General features: G+C 42.0%; 1 long non-coding RNA gene across 1 annotated transcript in view; it reads left to right on the top strand.

Moving 5' to 3' along the window:
• Positions 1 to 6,274, top strand: part of LOC144799152 (uncharacterized) — a 61,700-nt gene extending 55,426 nt beyond the window's left edge. The window contains exon 2 of the long non-coding RNA XR_013603765.1: positions 5,892 to 6,274. This is a non-coding gene — a long non-coding RNA (uncharacterized LOC144799152). The remainder of the gene's footprint in view (positions 1 to 5,891) is intronic.
• The last annotated feature ends 14,163 nt before the right edge of the window (positions 6,275 to 20,437 follow it).

The following is a 20,437-nucleotide window of genomic DNA, read 5'->3' as shown; positions in this document are numbered from 1 at the left end:
CATACACCACTTATGTACTCATATTTTCATCCATTCAACACTCATACACTAATTTAATCAACCATACACCACTCCTGCAGTCATCAATGCACCACTCATTCAGTCATCCATCCACCTCATATACACTCAGTCTAACATTCAGGCACCACTCATGCACTCATTCAATCGTCCATGGAACAGTCATGCACTCATTCAATCATCCCTTCCCCACTCATTTTATCATCCCTGCCCCACTCATTCTGTCATCTATGCACCTCTCATGCACTCATTTGATCACCCATGCACTCATTCTAATATTCAAGAGACACTCATGCAATCATTTTAACATTCATATACTACTCATAAACTCATTCTGACATGCTGCACCACTCATGCACTTGTTTAATCATCCATGCACTACTCATGTACTCATTCTAATATCCATGCACTCATTCAATCATCTGTGCACCTCTCATGCACTCATTCAAACATCAATCCACCACTCATACACTCATTCAAACACCCATACACCACTCATGCACTCAGTGTTTCTAATGTAAGCGAACACACACACATACAATTTAGCTTATTTAACCATGAAAGGTGATTCTGAAAATACCCTTATTTTTATTTTTGGGAACTATGTTTTTCTTAATATTGTTAAACAATAAGTAATTTTTTTGTATGTTCTCCAAAACAAAATGGCTACAAGGGGGAAAAATGTAAGTTCAACCAGAACAGCAGTTCAAAAACTAGAGAAAAGAATAACAAAAATGTAACATGTGTGCTTCTCGGCAATGTCCAAAAGAATGTCAACAGACTGCTTTCCAGCAGTTAGGGTGGCGCTGCAATTCAAACAGTATGTTCCCACACAACATAATTGAGGAGAGATATCTGGCTGGCACCTCTGCACTTCAGTTGACACTCTAGTTGCTATTGCAGATACTGCTGCTCTTGATGTGTTCAGCTGGTCGCTCTCTCTCTCCTTTTGAGCCATTTTAATTGTTTTTAGTGGTAGGTTTTTAAGTGGTATAGCATGGATGTAATACCACAAGAGTAGTTTTTACAATACTATGTGAAAAGGTTTTGTTGTACAAAGAGCATTTTACTAATTTCTGTGACGTTCCCTCCCGTGGATACCTATTTTCAGGGGTTATATTTACGTCCACCGTACAAGGTGTAGGATTATTCCTATTTACCTTTCCTGAGAGGTCCACAAAATGTATACTTATATTTTTAAGAGGCTTTGATTTATCAGATGCCACTTGAATCCCAGCTCCCCATGCGTCAGCGTATGGGGGGCCCTTTGACTCATTATCCATGTACCCTCCTGGTTGTCTAGTTAGTCAATCAACCTCAGTTAGCCCTGAGAGTACTTCATACCTATTTGGGTGGAAGGAGGAGAGGCACATAGGGGCCTCAATGATATGCCTGGGCTGAGTGGGCTGCAGGCCAAGGGACATCATCTGACTAGGAGGGTAAACAAAACCCACGGGTCTGGCCTTTATCTGCTCATTAGGCAAGTCTTTCAATTGGTTAAGGGCATCATAAACACATTAAGCGACGCTGAAATGAAGCACGACACAATCCCCTCTAATACTTTTCCTGGTGCCACCACCCAACTCACCCTCCTTGCCATGATAATGTACTCAAACCAGTTAAAAAGAGGGGGAGTTTTTCTAGAGCACCAAGGAACCGTTTATTTATAAGGCTCTGACAATTTTCTTTTTGGCTTTGTGATAACCTTGGGATCCCCGTTAAAATCAAGGTATAAGGGGTACTTTCTGGGGGTAGGTGTAACCAATCGCTATTCCCACTACCTTCAGAAGTGCTAAGTAGGCAACTATGAGAGTTGTATCCCTATGAGGCATTATGTCCCTGGGGAGGAGCCTACCCCCAGCCCTTAAAGTGTAAGTTTTTGAGGACGACACCCTGGACCTGATGTTGCCCCTGCCAGATGAGGGGGGGGGGGTTTCAGGAGGAACGGTAATCTTTCCTTTCTCTATCAAAGTACCAGAATTTGTAATCTCTTGCATGCCACTGTGATGAGAGGTGATGACACTGGTGGTAAATGGGACCATCCTAGGGGCCGCGTCCTTAGATGTAGCTTCCAACTGTTTGCACCCCTAGCCTTCGGCTGCACCCCTTGCCAATAAACCAATCTCATATGGATTATGTGAAGGGATTACATCTATTGGTACAAGTGTTTACAGCAACAGTTAGCTGATCTTCAATGTTGGTTAACCTCACCAAAATAAGTGCCAACGATTCCTGCACTAAATTACTCAATTTACCAAATAGAATATCAAGCCCATCCTGCCCACCGTTCTCTCTCCCTCCAATAGATGACTTAATAACTTTTCCTACAGTGTGGGTTTGTTTAGGTCTCTTTGTTGTAGTTGACTGATTGTTCTTGTTGTGGACAGACCCAGCTCTCTCTGCTTGTTTCCTCTTTCCCCCATTTGTGGATGGTTTGCCAGTCTCCTTCGGTAATGAACAGGGGCTGACTTCGCCTTCCCGTGGCCCTCTTGAATCAACCTTTGATAGAACAGTCATAGTGGGCGTAATAGGGACTTGAGGCCTGACCTCCGTTATGCTGTCCACTGTATCAATGCGGGGAACATCAGTAGTGGACAATGGCTGATTATCAAATGATGCTTCAGGTGTGTGGGCCAGGTAGAGTCTATGTTCCGCGGGCTCTATCGCCTTATTGATAGCTCCCACCGCCTTTTGCAGGAAGCCATCAAGAGTGGTATTGGTGGTTTTCTGAGTCGGAGTGGGCTTTCGTTTCCCTATGATATAATACACAACTGCCTTTAAATAACAGTCCATCACAAGCTGCTACAGTAGCGATTACCTTAGGTGGTCCTCTGTGGTCTGGGCGGAAGATGACACCTTGGAGCCCCTTACAAATAGCCCGAATGGCAAAGCCAAGAGAAGGGGCTCAGCCCAGCCTCCTCCGGGCTATGATGGGCCCGCCCTGGGCCCAGGCTTGATCCGGGCACAGTCCACGTGCTCTGCGGGAGGCTGGCAGTGATTATATTGCGCTTCCAGGCGTGGTGCGCAGCATCATGGCAGGCGACAGAGCATGGATAGATGGGAGATGGGGTCCGTGTGAGCCATTCCATCACTGCAGGTGTGGGCAAGTTCCATCAGCGTTGGCCGTTTCCCTCACTGCAGCGTGATGTTGATTAGCCTCCTTGCTGCTGCCCCAGTGTATAATTCAAGCGTCCCAGTACTTACTAAATCAGGTGTTTTGTATTCCTATTCAGGCCCCACGTGACCTAGCACAAAGTTAAGATAGCACTCTATCGAAAAAGCTGGAAGGTCCCTCTCTAAAACCTTTACTTACGGTGATTGCCAACAAAGCTCTTCCAACTCTAGCCTACGCTAGTGTAGCAATGAATGGCAAGGACTCCGTTCTCCTAAACAGTTTGATTACCAAAATTTACAAACAGGTACTACAACTGCCGAACTCTGCTTCACCAGCACAAATTCGCCTAGAGTTTGGACTAAAGAATGAAAGCTTGGGACGGCTTTACTCATGCCTAAAGGAGTGGTATCGGAGCAAAAAGAAAGCCGCAGCTAATAATTTGAACAAATATCTATGGCAGGAATTGGAAACTCAAAAAAAATCAGAAGCAAACAAATATCTGACTAGTGCATTGGAGATAACACGCACCGCTAATCTTTGGGACAAAAACTTGCCATTTTCATCATTCAAACAGGCACTAAATAAGGCCGCAAAACTTCACTCTCTGATTATGGACAAAGGCATTTTCTCACACCGCTCACATTCTTGGACACTGGTCAATAGTTACAGATCTTTAACCCCAGCGGCTTATCTGGACGCAACATACTCTGTCTTTATCAAAAGAAAGCTGATGGCATTGAGGTTCGGTAAATTTCCAACATTGGCCGACGAGCCAGCCTGGAAACATACAGAATCCGTCTCTTGCCGCCTCTTTGGGCATGTAAAAGAAGATCTTATTCATATAATATGTATCTGCAAACCGTTGACAACGGAGCGAAGGCGCTTTCTAAGGAACATATTCCTGGCAAGGAAACTACGAACTTGTAGGACTGCAGTAATTGGTTGTCTGGACGCAACGTCACCACAAACTAATTGCAAGATTGTAAAGTTCTTGCAGACTTTCGAAAAACTTGTGAGCGCAATGTAAAAACTAAGTTTTTGTTTTAGTTTTTTTTACTAATTTTCAGTTATTTGTTTAATTACAAGTATTAGGTTTTAAAGAGATGACTAAACTCAATGATCAAAATTTTAATTTAAGTTGAGATGATAATGGAAATGTGTTGTATCTGACCTTATTCAATGATTACATTTTAATTATGCTTAAGACCGATAATGGACATTTTTGTTAAGGTTTTAATTAACTGAACAATAAAATAAATAATAATAATAAATAATTAAGATTCAGCTGTTGAAACGGTGCGCCTTCCCATCAAATTGTCTCTCCCCCAATCAATAAATGGAGAAAAGATCCACCACACATCCTGTTTCTTTTTTCTGCCCCACCCCAATTGTGCAAACAGTCCTCACGTAACCAGTGTTTAATTTGAGCTGGTGGTTTCCGGTGCACAGCGACATTTAATTATCTACACCTATGACAATTGCTTATTTACACTACAAATTTGTAATACCTGTTACCCAAGCCATTCTTATACCTTTTAGGGCCTGGAATAGTCTGAATTGTCCCACTTGTAAAAGTGTGATGTTTAGTAGTTGTGCTTATGTTATCATCACTGCTGGCAGAAGCAATGAGTGCATGGGCAGCTCCTGCGCTAAGGCAGAGGAGCGCGCCCTACTGCTCTCAGAGCAGTGGAAATATAAAATTATAATGACATTGTTATTATTATTTTATTTTCCCTTGCTATAGAGCTAGGTTGGGGCGTGGCTGGAGTCACAGGGGGAGGATTGGTGGGCATTCTAAGTACTCATGATGGTTTGACCAGCCGTCTTGAGCCAGCCAAACAGTCATGCGCACTTTGCATATTCCCCACTAGGCTGTAATGCACAGCCTGGTGGGAAACATGTACAGGCTCCCACTGCCTGTCTGAGTGCTAAACGACAGCACTCAGACCAATCACAACACTTGTAATCTTTTACAAGTGTAACTTTCAATTGGTAACAGCTAGAAATTTGAAGTTTGGTCTCTCTGAGCTCAGAATTTAAAATCACGTCTTTTCGTGAAGGTTGTTTTTAAATTGTGTGTTTGACAATTGCATTTTCTTGTTTAACCATCCTGTGCATCTGCCTGCCTGTGGAATCAACATCTGGTTTAGACTGATAGGGGCCTGTTTGTGCAGTCACTCTAGACAGTCACACAAAGGGGGTTGAGGTGTGAGTAGAAAAATCTGAAATTGAGACAGATATACACCCTAATAATGGGCCCTTTTATGGTAGGCATTAAAGACAGTGGGTCTACAGACACTTACAGCTTCCTTCTCATTTCCTCCAAAAGGTAAAAATCAGATACAAATGGTTTATACGCCTGCTTTTCCATTTTGCTTCTGTTGTGGCTTTCACACAAATTGCTCTGAGAGCCGTGTTTTTTGATGGGCTATTTTCTCTAGGTTTTACTTCTGTTACATAGATAAAAAAAAGTATCGCTGACCCCCTTGCAATTTACTTTCAGTATGCGCTTTTAATGAAATTGCTTTACTTTTTTATTATTTTATCCTTTATGAGGTTCAAATATTCTCATACCCATTTGTAAAAAGTATAATACTTTACATTATATAATTGTTTTTATTCTTCTATCCATTCACTTAACTTATGAAGTTTTAGGTCAACCCTTATGATAAGTATTCTTTTACAATGACTTTTGGATGCTGATGGTATTTTAGAGGAATTCTATCATTATTCACTTTTGTTTTTTATTTATTTTTAGGAGCTGCAGTGGGAGGGTTACTTGGTGCATGGATTACCAGAGGCCGGTTCAAGCCGTTACCTGAAATCATGAGAGCAATGACTGACTGTGATAAGGAGAAACTGTATGGCGAGGTTTCATCCCTTATAGCGGGTTTGACCTGGGGCAACGCACCACAGTTGATTTCACTTGTGATGAAAGATCAAGCTCTGAAGTCGACATTGACTGCAGCTCTTATAAAATTTATGAAAACAGAGTTTATGACTCAATTTCTGTCTGAAACATAACCATGTGCGTAGAACATCTGGTGAAAGACTCAGTTCTCCAAAACTTAATTGAGCAATGAACAATAACAATTTCTGATTTGTAGTTGAGTATCATTTTAATAAACATTGAACACCCAATTCACATAGTTGAAATGTAGATTCTTTCTAAATGACATTGTGGCAACAAAAACAACTCCTGAAGAGCATCTACCTCACAGATTCAGAGCATCATTTTTTCAGCTCTCCCAAAAGTTGTCTGTGTGTTTGGATGAAAATCAAACTTAATGAAACTCATGAAGACGAAACATCTATAACAAACTGGTTTCCACACATTTTTCACCCTGAATGGTAACCAGGGTGACAAAACAAATGTGGGGAATTTATTTGAGGGTTTTGTTAAGCACTACTAAAGGCGATATGGAAGACTTGAAACACTACCTTAGAGTGGTCGACCTAGAAATTTCCTTATGTGGTTGTGGAGATGAAAATGATGACAAAGCCTTGAGTTGGGAATTGTCTAGAACCCGCGCTTTAAGGTGTGCCAATGTTAGACATCTGAATGAATCAGCGAAACATCCTAAACAGAATTTTATTTTCCCTTAGTCTTTTTTTCCAGGGGACTCTGTCCCTCCGTACACCTCCATTACTTCTTCTAACTAACTGCCAGCCTTTGCTTCCTGGTTGTGTGTTATTGTCTTTCTTTAAAAAGCAGTGTTCCCCCTTAACATGCGACTCTCATATTAACATGACTAGAGGATCTGGATTTCATTAAAGACATGGAGGCTGACATTATGCATTATTTCTTTAATGCAGTCCAAGCAGCCGCTTATATCACAATATTAAAAGGTTCCAGAATAGAACAATAGCAACACATGAAAGGCAAGAGCCATCAACAATCTGACTCTTTTAAATGTGTAGGAAAATAAGTTCATGAAACTTGAAACATCAAAACGATCTTCTGATGAGCAGGATGATGGAGAAGGAAGAACAAAGGTAAAACCAAAGGCCAGACGACACATAGTTAAGGAGCTTTACATGAAAAGAGAAAGAAGTAAATATCTCTTGAATGTAAAAAATAGTGTCAAGCTTATCAAGCTAAAAGGAACAAGAGATTAAACAAGTACTGTTAATAAAATGTACACTAATAAACTGTAACAAAAACAAAAGCATTAAATCATTGTAAGACCACCAAGGGGTGGGATGGGAGGGATAATGTCAGTCTCCGTGTTTTTAATGATATCCAGAATCTCTAGTCATGTTAATATGAGAATTGCAATTTCATTACAAGAACGGAGGCTACATTATGCATGTTGGTAGCTTTGTAAAACAACATCAGACATATGTTCAATAGGCTTGCAATAATGACATGCAAAGGTGCTAGCATTTGACCAGCCAGCAGCTTTGAGAATGTCATCCAACTTACCTCCAGCAGAGAGATTTACTGGCCATAGCACCCCTCAAAGGAAGTGAGCTTGAAATTTCTTTAAGTCAATACCTGCTAAACTCATAACAGTCTTAACCCGTCTAGCAATAGAGGTGAGGTTATGCCTTTGTGGGGTTTAACAAAGGATATAAGTAATTGGTGAACATTCTGAGGGTGAAGAGCAAACATTCTGCGATCATACTCTCCCATGCAGTTCACAATGCAAAGTTTTGGACACAAATCAAAACGTGGGTAAAAGATTGAATAAGACATAGTCTTTGTTCTTCTATAAATCTCAAATTTAACTCCGAACATGTTATGAGATCTATTTGTAATCTCCAGGGCTTTGACATCAGAGACCCTTCTGCATGAAATTAGGAATAGTAGAGTAGCCAGCTTAATGGAAAGATTTTTATTTTTTTATTGAGGAGAGTATTAACAGGCCAGTTATTGAAAAGATCAAGGATTAGTGTGACATCCCAAAGACTTTCATATTTAGGTTTAGGAGGTCTTCTTAAACGAATGCTTTTCATCACTCTACAAACTATGACATTTTTACCTACCGTTTTACCATTGACAAGGACATGGCCAGCAGAAATAGCCTATCTATAGCAATTGATAGTTCTATAGCTGAGGTCTTGATCAAATTGTTTAACAAGGAAGTTAACTATGTCAACAATAGGTGCTTCCAAGGAATTCAGGTTCCTTTCCAGGCACCAACGTACCCAGATTCTCCATATGTTGTTATATCTGTGGTGAGTGCCTGGGGCCCAAGACTCTCCGAGGAGAGTTACAGCCGTCGCCGAAAGTCCTGAGATTTCATTTTATCTCCTGACACTCTCCAGGCAAGAAGGGTTAAACTCCTGTTCTGAATTAGGGGGTGAACTCCCCCGTCTACGTCTGCAAGAAGATTCTCTAATGTAGGAATTAAGAAGGGGGGTGCAAGCTAGTTCTAGAGTGGTGGGGAACCATGCTTGGGATGGCCAAAAGGGAGTTATTAGCACACGGAAGCACTGATCCTGTCTCACTATGTGAAGAGCTCTCTAAATCATGGCAAAGGGAGGGAATGCGTACACCTTGGCTCCTTTTCAAGATTGTAGTAAGGCGTTGACTTCTAGAGCACCCGAGTCGGGCATGCAGCTGAAGTTGTTCTACAGTTAAAAGGTTAGTCTGCTCGCAAATAAGTCGATCTCTAGAGGGCCCCAGATCTTGTTTAGGGTACTGAACACGGAAACATACAGTTTCCAATTGCTGTGATCTAACAGGAATCTTGAGTTCCAGTCTGCATAGATGTTCGATGTCCCCGAAAGGTATTCCACTTAAAGAGCAATCTTATGTTCCAGACAGAACATCCAAGGTTTCTTTGCTAGATTCGAAAGGTCCGCAGATTTGGTGCCTCTCAGACGATTTATATAGGCTACCGCTGACATGTTGTCCATTTTTAGAATGACTGACCTCCCCTGGAGAGAGTGTTTGAAGCTCATGAGGGCGTAAAGCCCAGCTGTTAGTTCTAAATAATTTATGTGGTTAGATGATTCCTCTTGTGACCAGATACCACCAGTGTTCTGATTGAGAAGGCAAGCTCCCCAGGTATGAAGGCTCGCATCTGATTCTAAAACAAACTCTGGTTTTGAACCAAATATTGCCTTTCTGTTCCATGTGTCTAGGTTCTCGAGCCACCAGGCTAGTTCCTATTTGGCTTCTTGATCCAGACAGATCCGATCTCTGTACCAGATGCCAGATCTTTGGGCTCTCGCCTTTACCCTTTGAAGGGCCCAATAGTTGAGGGGACCGGGAAAATTGGCTTGGATGCAGAAGGAGAGGAGACTCAGAAGTCTGGCTATCTCTCTCAGAGATAAGTCTTGCTGTTTCAGGATGTGTCTTATTCCCTTCCTGATTTTGGTAATCTTTTTTGAAGGTTGTAAAAGGAGACACTTCAATGTGTCAACTGTGAATCCTAGGAACTCCAGAGATCTGGAAGGGGATAGAATGGATTTTTCTTTGTTTATGATGAATCCTAAATTTTCTAGGAGATCCATCACAGTCTTCAGGTCTTTGGCTAGTTGTGAAGAATCTTGAGACATTATAAGAATGTTGTCTAAGTAAATGAATAAACAAATGCCCCTTATTCTTAGAGATGAGGCAACAGCTCTCATGACCTTGGTGAAGCACCAAGGGGCAGAGGAGAGTCCGAAGGGGAGAGCCTGAAATTGGTAAAGGTGATTTTTTCCAGACAAATTGAACAAAGGGTTGGTGGGATTTGACCATAGGAATGGTGAAGTAAGCATTCTTTAGGTCTGGTTTGACTAGCCAGTCTCCCTCTAGAGGTAAATTCCTCAATAGATGGATGCCCTCCATCTTGAAGTATCTGTAAACCAAATATTTGTTTAGTTCTCTAAAGGTTTATGACAGGTCACCAACCTTTGTCTTTCTTTTTTACAAGAAAGAGTGCGCTTATAAATCTTAAAGTTTCTAATGGGACCTCTATTATGTCTCCTTTCTGAAGCATAGAGGAGATCTCCTCCTCTATTACCTCGGCAATGGAAGCGCGACGTCCTCCTGTTGCCTAGTGTCATTCCTCTTCTCTCTCCGTCCTCCTGCTGATCGCGAAGCCGATCGGGCTGAGGCCGGAGGATTTCCATGGCGATCTTTCCCAGCTGATTGCTCGAACGTGTTTATATCGTTGCGCAAAGCCCTTTCTTATCAAGAATCAACCGCAAGTCTCCCACTTTTTTATTATTTGTTCTCTGGCATAGGAAAAAAAAAGGGGGGAATTAATATTTTACATCTTCATCATCTCTAATAATGCCATTATACCCTATCAAGTGGTTACTTTACTATATTATGGACATTATATATTTGCTTACGTTTATTTTGTATTTGAATCTAACTCCCTGTTGAGTTTTTTATCTCTGACATATTATGTCTGATTCAGACTCTGATGAGGCTTCTGCCCCTCCCCAACTTAGACAATGAAGCATTTAAGAAAATGCTCCACATGGAAATGAAATCCAGCACTCAGTCCCTCTATATTTGAGATTGGGTTGGGGGAGGAGGCTAAGGGGATTCTTTCTTCAGTTCTAGAGCCCATTTATTATAAAAAAAAAGACCAAGTTTAAGGTAGCAAAAGCAATTTATTCAGTTTGGAAGAAGGTGCGACGGAATGGACGATCCCTAAAATAAATATTTTCACACCCCTTGCTGCTGCCAGGTTGTTGCCCTCTATCTTTCAGGATTCAGTTGTAATAAGGTGGAGATCCCATGGTATCCTTACGTCGGGGGATTTAGTTCATGACAGTAATATGGCTTCTTTTTCTTTTCTGCAAGATACATTTGGTTTAGGTACGCATGAATTGTTTTAATTCCTACAACTGCGTAGCTATATAGGTACTCTCCTGCAGAAATCTCCAACCGCACTAGGTAAACAGCCACTCATGAATATGATCTTGAGGAAGGCAAGAATTGGGTCCCTGTATCAAAGTCTGCTGTCGGGTCTCCCTTATGATCTTCATTTCCAGAATTCAAAGTTGCATTTGAAATTCAGAACAGTTGGCACGGACGTAGGCCAGGCTCTGGAGCTTTCACACTCAGCACTAGTTTCAGGGAGCCTTCGCCCCAAAGCTATATGGCACTATTCGACTTATACTATACTCCCAATAAAATATCTAAATGGGGAGGCAGCGGGATTCAGTGCTGTCCAAGGAGCGCATTGCCTGCAGTGAATGATATACATATGTTTTTCTCATGTGTTAATTTGGACAAATTCATACAGGACGTTCAGTTGTTTATTAATAACTCTTTAAAAATTCAGGTTGTACTCACAGCGGAGCTGGTGATAATGGGTTCTGAAATGCACAGTGTTAGACCAGCCTATGAATCTGCTTTCCTGTCCATTGCAATGGCACTTTTGCGGTTGTGCATAACTTCTGAATGGATAAATCCAGTCTCCCCTACCTTTCCGAATTGGAGAGCAAGGATACTGGCTATCCACAATTTGGAGTCAGCCGTGTTCTTGAGAAGTGGCAGGAGGAGAAGGGAGAGGGGATTAAAAATATGGGCACCATTAAGGCAATGGTTGAATAATTCGTTTTTTTTTCTTGTCTCCCCTTATCTTGAATTTTCCTGATTTATGCTTCATTACACTCTATATCATGCCCTTTAAAAGAATAAGATAGGATTTGTGACAATTGTATTAGATTGCCATGAAGAAGCCGTTTATCCTTGTTTTTCGTTTTTCTTGCATATGTCCTGTACATTTTGTTTAATTGGTGAAAGTTTTCAAGCTTTTTAATAAAAAAATCTTACAAAAAAAAAAAGGAAATGAAATCCTGTATGATAGATAGCTTATCTCAGATAATGGCAACCAAAGATCGCTCACAGAGGATGAAATTACTGAGACTATCCTACCCTATTCTCAGGATGTCTCAGAATTAAGGGGCAAGAGATTAAGAAAAAATAGAAATGTTGAAAAGAGCAACATGGGAGGTCTTGGCACCTCATCTATTCAGGGAGGTCTTAGCACCTCAATGAACAATGGAGGTCTTCACAACTCAAATCCCTAAGGTGTCCTTGGCGGCACAAAAAATATGGGTGTCCATGGCGGCTCAAAGTATCATAAAGCTCTTTATAACATGGGAGATGACGATTCTAAGGATTCCTCTGAGTTTCTGGATTAATATGTCCTCGATCATATCGATGACGATCAGAAATTTGACGACTTGGCAGAAGATCTCCCATCATCCTCTAAGAATACTATTCTTAACCCCTTAGGAGAGGAAATATTCTCTCCATTAAATTTAAAACACCAAAGAAGTTCTGAATGGTCTCCGCAATACCATGTTGCTAAGTTTATTAAAAAATGTATTAGAAACCTCTTGGAGGGAGAAACACGTAACATAAGACATATTATACCCCTAACCTGGACATAAAACTAATCAAGTTTCTCTTAAAAATTGGACGTGACCAAGAAAAGGGATGGAAAAATCCCTCAAAGGATGTCAGGATTGTCTCTGGATGTTCTGGGTCCCCTAGCCAGAAATTTGGATTCCGCAGAAGAGAGCCATATTACCGGTACTCACCTTGATACCGAAATGATTAGGGGCTAGAGCCAGAGGGCTATCATCCTTCTGGATAACGCTAAAGCAAGCATGAACGCAGAGAGTTGTAGAATAATCCTTACCAAGATAAACCCAAAATTAAGCAATCTAGCCTATAAAGAACCCTTTTAAGGCCCTAAAGGGCTGCTCTTTGGGGAAGACCTCATCAAATCTCTGGGCAAATACATTTCCACATTTACCACCCTTGATAAAGCACAATAAAACATGAGAAAGGTGTTTAACAACCTTTTTGGTGGGCCGGATGACGGGCCTCTCTTCCAGCCGCTTTAATCAAAGGCAATATTCCAGAGGCTGTGGGTACGGTAGAGGATACCAACAATTCAATGTACCTCAGTTCTACCCTCAACGAGGTAGAGGTCAAGGTCAACGAGGCAACGGATTTAGATCACGTGGAACACCCAACTCCAACACCCATTCAGGTGAGTACTCTCCCTTCTCCTTCTTTCCCCTTAAAGGTGGGCGGTAGACTCAAACATTTTTTACACATATGAAAGTTGATTACTCAAGACACTTGGGTCTTAAACACTGTAATAAGTTTTATGATAGATTTTTCACATACACCCGTTCAGACATCATTCCCGAGGGAGCTTCCCTTAACTCTAGACCAAAAACAGATTGTAGAAGAAGAGATTTCCTCCATGATTCAGAAAGGTGCTTTAATAGAGGTTCCCATAGAGGAACTAGGATTCATAAGCAACCTTTTTCTGGTGGAAAAAGAGGACAAGGGTGGGAGACCTGTCATAAACTTAAGAGATCTGAACATGTTTTTGACTTATTGGCGACCTATCATAAACTTAAGAGAACTAAACAAATATTTGGTTTACAGACACTTCAAGATGGAGGGCATCCATCTCTTGAGGGATTTACTTCTAGAGGGTAACTGGCTGATCAAACTGTACCTAAAGGATGCTTACTTCACCATTCATATGGCTGAATCCCACCAAGGTCATGAGAGCTGTTGCCTCATCTCTAAGAATAAGGGGCATTTGTTTAATCATTTACTTAGACAACATTCTTATAATGTCTCAAGATCCTTCACAACTAGCCAGACCTAAAGACTGCGATGGATCTCCTAGAAAGTTTAGGATTCATCATAAACAAAGAAGAATCAATTCCTAGGTTTCACAGTAGACACATTGAAATGTCTCCTTTTACTACCTTCAAAAAAGATGACCGAAATCAGGAAGGAAATAAGACACGTCCTGAAACAGCAAGACTTATCTCTGGGAGAGCTATCCAGACTTCTGGGTCTCCTCTCCTCCTCCATCCAAGCCATCTTTCCCGGTCCCCTCAACTATCGGGCCCTCCAAAGGGTAACTGAACCAAAGATTGGTTTTCCGTTCCACGCGTCTAGGTTCTCGAGCCACCAGGCTAGTTCTGATTTGGCTTGATCCAGACAGATCCGATCTCCGTACCAGAGGCCAGATCTTGAGGTTCTCGCCTTTACCCTTTGGAGGGCCAGATAGTTGAGGGGACCAGGAAAGATGGCTTGGATGGAGAAGAAGGGGATGTCCTCTTAGTACCCCTTTATTGTATCCCTTTTATATTCCTTCCTCCTGTGACCTTATCTGTAACTGCCAAATCCCCCACCTATCTGTATTGCCAATGATGAGGCCCTTGCTCTTCCTGTCCCCCACCACCTTTTCCATCCTCCCTCTTCTCATCTTTTCACTTACCATATGTGTTTCACCCTAATTTTTTCTATGGGTCTGTTCTTTCTTCCCATCTTATTCTTATCTTTTCTTCTGGGCTACTGTAGATATAGAAAGAAGAAGACAAACCTTTATAGAAAAAAAGACTAGCCTTTTTTCCTTTTCCACCTTGCCTATAAAATAAAATATATATATACATTTATAATGCCAAAAATTTTATGTTTTTCATATGTACCAGATCTAGTGTTCTAACCTGAGTCTGGTATTTTGTCCCCAAAAATTATATGATTTCATGGAAATGTCTTTTCCTTATAAAGCTGTTTCCCAAAAATAGAGCTTTGTCAACCAGGCTTCTTCAGAATGTCTTTCTCCCTTTAGTTTTTCATCATTATGAGGGAGACTCGTCTCCTGAGATCATATCAAGTCACCGATCCTCCACTGGAAAGAAGAAACATACAAACATTGGCCTGATTAAAGTTGAGTGTCCTCTGGAGACAGAAACCCATTTGTAGGAAAATCCACTGATGCTATTCCTATGCTGTAGGAAATTCTACTGGGAGATTCTATACTGAATTTTACATCTTACTTTACCACTCAACTAAAAATCACATCCTTCATCCACTGCTTTGCCTGAGAAGAGACTGGCTGCTGTTTCAAGAAGTGCAATCAAGACTTCTGGCAAGTAAAATGCAAACTGTTTTAGAGATGTAAATGTAGTGTGACAGTGAATGAAGGCCAGGACCAGTGGTAGTGTTATGTTTATTTCCTCCCTCAAGAGAACATCTTCTCAGACTGATGAATTAAAAGGTTTAGAGAAAAATGAATTTTCCCTGTGCAAAAAAGTATTAATTAATGGAGTTTTATTTTAAAAACAGGTGGACTTTATTTTTATTTTTTTGGAGTCATGAATTTTCCTGAGTAAAGCAGTGGTATGACGTGTGCCGGCGTGAGGGACAGGGGGAAGGGGATTGGTGAGAGGGAGGGTGATGTCATGCAGATGTATGCACGTATATAGTACTTATAAAGCGCACTGTGACCAACATGGCATCCTGGTGCTAGTTATCACCACTGTATAAGAGAGAACAACTGATGGAAATCTGCAGCTAAAACCGGTTATTAATGAGGAAACAGCCAAGTTTTCAGTGATATTCTGAATGTTAATAAGTCTGAATGGGATTGCAATGGACCTGGTAATATGTTCCATATCTGAGTTGTATTTGTGGTAAAAGCACGTCCTCCTTGTCGGACATTTTGAAATCTGAGTTCTTGGACATAGTTGCCTGTGGATGATCGGAGGTGTCTGACGGGAGTATATTTTATTAGTTTGGCTTGTAGGGGGTTTGGTCCTTTGTTGTGTAGTGCCTTATGAACAATACAGAGAGATTTAACAATAATTCTCTGTTTGATGGGCAGCCAGTGGAGATCTTTCAGAGCTTTTGTGGCAGAAGAATTTTGAGGTCTGTTCAATGTTTACTTTGCTGTAATTATCTGGATGCGCTCTAGTTTCTTTAATAAATAGCTATGGGCTCCTAATAAAAGGGCATTGCAGTAGTCCAGCCTACTTAATATCACACCTCTAGAGATCAATGATCTGGCTGGCAGGTCGAGCAGAGGATATAGTTTCCTAAGGGCCTGGATCAGCGTGAAGCAGGTAAGCCCATTCACTTGTTTTTCCATGGACAGACCTTCATCTATATTCACACCTAAGTGTCGTACCGCCGTTGGGTTGCCCAATGGCAATTCCGTGGCTAGAGGCCAGAAATTAGGGGATAGAGATACCAGAATTGTATTGGACAAGCATCAGAGGAGCTTAATTTTGCTTCCATTAATCTTGAGTGAATCTGCATTCATCCAGTCAAAGATGTCCAGGATACATGCCTGAAAGTTGCACTGAATGTCCTCCTGGTCTTTGTTCAATGACAGAATTAGCTGAGTATCATCTGCGTTGTTAATCAGCTTCATCTTGTGGGACTTAATAAGATAGATAAGGGGTGGGTTATAAAAGTTGAATAAAATAGGACTAAGGGAAGAGTCCTGGGGGACACCATTTGTTGTCATTCTAAATTCGGATAGAAAAGTGGGGAGAGAAACCGCCTGACAGCAGTCGGACAGATATGATTTTAGCCAATTTAACATCGAGCCCCCCACACCCACTGCCGTAAGCCTGTACAGAGGAGTGTGGTTGTCCACTGTGTCAAAGGCAGCTGACACACCTAGGAGAGCCAGTACCACAGATTGTCAGTTGTCTGTTATCCTCCATCAGTAGCGCAAATCAGAGCAGTCTCAGTTCCATGGCCAGGACGGAACCCAAATTGTTTTTCCTAAAGCCATGCATAGTCCTCCAAGTATTGAACTTACATAACGCTCTACAATTTTTATTGGAAAGGGAAGAAGAGAAAGGCAGAAGCAAGATGGCGGCTGCTACTGCAGCCGAGTGAGGAGCTGTGTGGCGTCCTACCTGAGGTCCGACCAGCTCGCTGTTTGATGTTGCTGTTTTATGTCAGCCCTTTCTGAGTGGGAGTCTTCTCGCTTTGCCTCCGTCTCATTCCTGTGACATCTTGTTTGGGACTGTTTGGTGCCGGTTGGTGCCATGCTTCAGGGACGGCGAGTCTTCCCTGGTCAACTCAGCTAAATCCAGAGCTGTGGAGAGTTGTGGAGAGTTTCAGTCCGTAGCGGAAGGCGGGGAGAACGGAGGCATGCAGAGGGCGGAAGACGCTGGATTGCTGGCGTTTTGTTCGGAGAGCTGCAAGGCTGTAGCGGAGACGTGGAAAGCCCTCATCCCGGCAGAGGTCGGAGCGGCTACGGAGCAGCTGTGAGAGGTGTATGACGGAGATGTGAGACGAAGGGCTGGGAGTGGATACATTGTTGCAAACATCCAGGCGTCTGCGTTAGTCGAGCAGGCTTGCTCCCATTTCCTTTATTGAAGGCACGATTGTCCAGGACATTTTCAATAGCACTAAGTAGGTTGCAAGAAGCCTCAAAGAAATATGCCGCTACTGTGAATCTGACTGTTACTATGATTGACTGTTATCTGGCACCGTTCTACATTAATACATTATCAGTAACAGTAAGTAGGTTGAAAGAAGCTTCAAAGCCTCAAAGAAAACAATAGTATACGGAATAGCTGCTACTGTGAATCTGACTGTTACTGGGATTGATGGTTACCTGGCACCGCTATAATCTAATAGCTAACATACTCTGGTCAGTGGCATCTGTATAAGGGCTTTTAATATAGCTACTTCCCTGCTATCTATCAATCTATTTAGCTGTGTAACTGTTTACTGCTTAAGTGACAATTATGGCGCCTAAAGGCAGAGGGATGAAAACAAAAGCCGCTACTAACTCAGCTAACGCTGCTAATACGATGCCCAACACTGTGGAAAATACTGCAGCAACGCCAGCGACACAGCTCAATAGAGCTATCCCTGAGACTCGAGCTCATCAGCAGAATGAGGTAATTAAGGAGCCAGTAATACCTGATTTATTTAAAAACAAGAACGTAACTACTTCATCCAAGAGTAGTACTCAGACATGGAGGTCTTAATCAAGGAAGTGTGCAAGGAGCTGCTGACCCATCTAGCGCTGTACCTAAAAACCGGGGTGCAAATCTCTCATCACAGTCCCCTCCAAATGTAATCTTGCCCACAGCTGGAGGCGGAGGGCCCCCCCCTCGAAAAAGGCATTGATGATGATGTAGTTGAACTCTGTCAACCGGTGGGGGAGGTTAGAGTTTCGCCACGGGTCAACGAAGGGGGTATTAAAGAGAAAGATGGATTAGTCTTAACTATAAATGATGCAGAATCTATTGAATTGGGGAGCCAATTTTACTCCATGTCTGACGTATCGGTAGGATCTGATGGGGAGATTGGCGAGGAGTTGATTAATGAAGGCCATTTCCTTTCAAAAGATTGGGCTGATGACTGTAATCAAACTTTCGAGGAAGATTTTCTTGGTCCCGATTTCCTGGTGAACGAAGGAGCTCCTAATACATTTAGGGTTGCGGAGGTGCAGAACCCCCTTGCAGGTGATAATTTAGGTGCGATAGACCAACCGCAGTGGGAAGGGGGTGGAGCGGCATCCGAAACCCAGGCTGAATTTCCAGAATTTTTGGAGGGAGATGAGGAAATCACACTAAAATCTATCTATAACCTGCAAACTTCGATGTACAGATTAATCATGGCTCATAGAGAGGAGACGAAGGCAGAAGGGCTCCGCACCCAAGGAGCTGTTCGTAAATTGCAAAACGTCGTTCGCCGCTTAGCTAAATCCAGCAATGAAACTCATTTGAGAGTACAGGAGACCGAAGTTCGGATTTCTGCCATGGAAGATGAACTCTCCACACAGAAAACGTCAATCAAGGATTTGGAGAATACTAGACAAGATATTGACTGGAAATTGACCGACCTGGAGAATCGTGCACGGCGCAATAATTTGCGCATATTGGGGATAGCTGAACAATCAGAGGGAAGAGACACTCGTCGTTTTGTTGTGGATTTGTTCTCGGACGCCTTTCCAGATCTCAAAGGATGGGACTGGGATAAAGAAATTATAAGAGCTCATCGCTTTCCTTTTAATCTGAAATGCAATCGGGGGGGAAAATAAGAATTCAAGAGCTATTCTCATATGTCTACAAAATTATTTGCTTCGGGAGAGCTTGTATGATCTGGCTAGACCTTTAAAGACTAGAAAGGGTTTGGGGCATGAGTTCTTTGTACGGCCCGATTTCTGCCCGGCAACAGTACAGCAACGTTGGAGGTTTAAACAGCTAACGGCACCAATTCAGTCTAAGGGGGGGCAAGTATTTGTACTAAACCCTGCAAAACTCAAGGTGGTGCACAAGGCGAAAACTATTTTCTTTGTGTCAGAGGTTACAGCGCAGCAATTCTTAGATGCAATGTAGTAGAGATGGGATAAGGGTCATACACTTTCCTCATGTTTTTTTGTGGTTCTCTTTTTTTTTTTTGTCTCCCTAGGAATAGGATTACTGGGGGTAAGGCATAATATGGGTCTGGTTGGCTCGGGTAGAATCACATAGTCTATACTCACTTTACTGCGGGGAGTGGTGCGGGTGGGAAAGGGTGCTATGTTGGGTGCAAGGAATTACAGCTGAAGGATGTTTAGTTTTGGTGTTTAGGATCTTTGCGTGGCTGGTGCCAAATTTTGGAATTTTTTGTTATTGCAAGCTTAATTGCAGAATTGTACTAATACAAGAAAGTGGTTAAATTTTCGATTTGCTCCATTAATGTTTGTGGCTTAAATGACAAAAGAAAAAGGGGTATAACGGCTCAGATGTTTAAAGCTATGCGGGCAGATTTAATCTGTATACAGGAGACCCATGTTTCTTGGACAAACAGAGGATGGCTCAAGGATCTCGGACTGAAGGTTGTGGGGTGCTCTCGTCAAAGCTCTACGATAAAGGGGGTGGCCATTTTAAAGAGGTTTGGGCTGGGTGAAGTTAAAAGAATTAAAGAAGACCCATTGGGACGATGGGTTATTGTTGAACTCAAACTTGGGGGATCGACTACTACCATTTGCTCGGTTTATGCTTCTACTGTTGATGACCCCACAGTCTTGCATCAATTAAGTGTGGAGCTAGCTTTATGGCCACCTCGGTTAATATTATGTGGGGACTTCAACTTGCATTTGGATGAAACATTCGACATCTGTGGAAATATTGCATATGCAGGGAGAAAAAAGAATGTATTTAAGGCACTTAAGGGGATTGTTCAAGAATATCGATTGATAGATGTGGGGTATGAAAGAAGGGGGGGATCTTTTGGATGCACTTTTTTCTCTGCCCCTCATCAAAGACATTTTAGGCTGGATTACTTTTTTGTTGCTAGGACTTTATTTAATGAATTTGCTCAAACGGAATATAGGGTGTTACCAAAAATTATATCGGATCACAATCCCATTACTCTTAGTTTTGACTTAAATATTCTATTCAGCCCCCGGTCGTGGTCTTTTGATCGTAAGCTCCTGTTTGATTTATCCTACGTTGGGCATATGAATACTTGGATTCCTGAGTTTTTTGCCAATAACAGGGGATCCGTTTCGGCAGAGGTAGTTTGGGATACATTTAAGTGTGGGGTTCGAGGAGAAACCTTGA

Source organism: Lissotriton helveticus, chromosome 12 (assembly GCF_964261635.1).
Source record: "Lissotriton helveticus chromosome 12, aLisHel1.1, whole genome shotgun sequence".
Taxonomy (NCBI): domain Eukaryota; kingdom Metazoa; phylum Chordata; class Amphibia; order Caudata; family Salamandridae; genus Lissotriton; species Lissotriton helveticus.
Note: the sequence above shows the minus strand (reverse complement) of the source record. Positions and strands in the feature narration are given on the sequence as shown.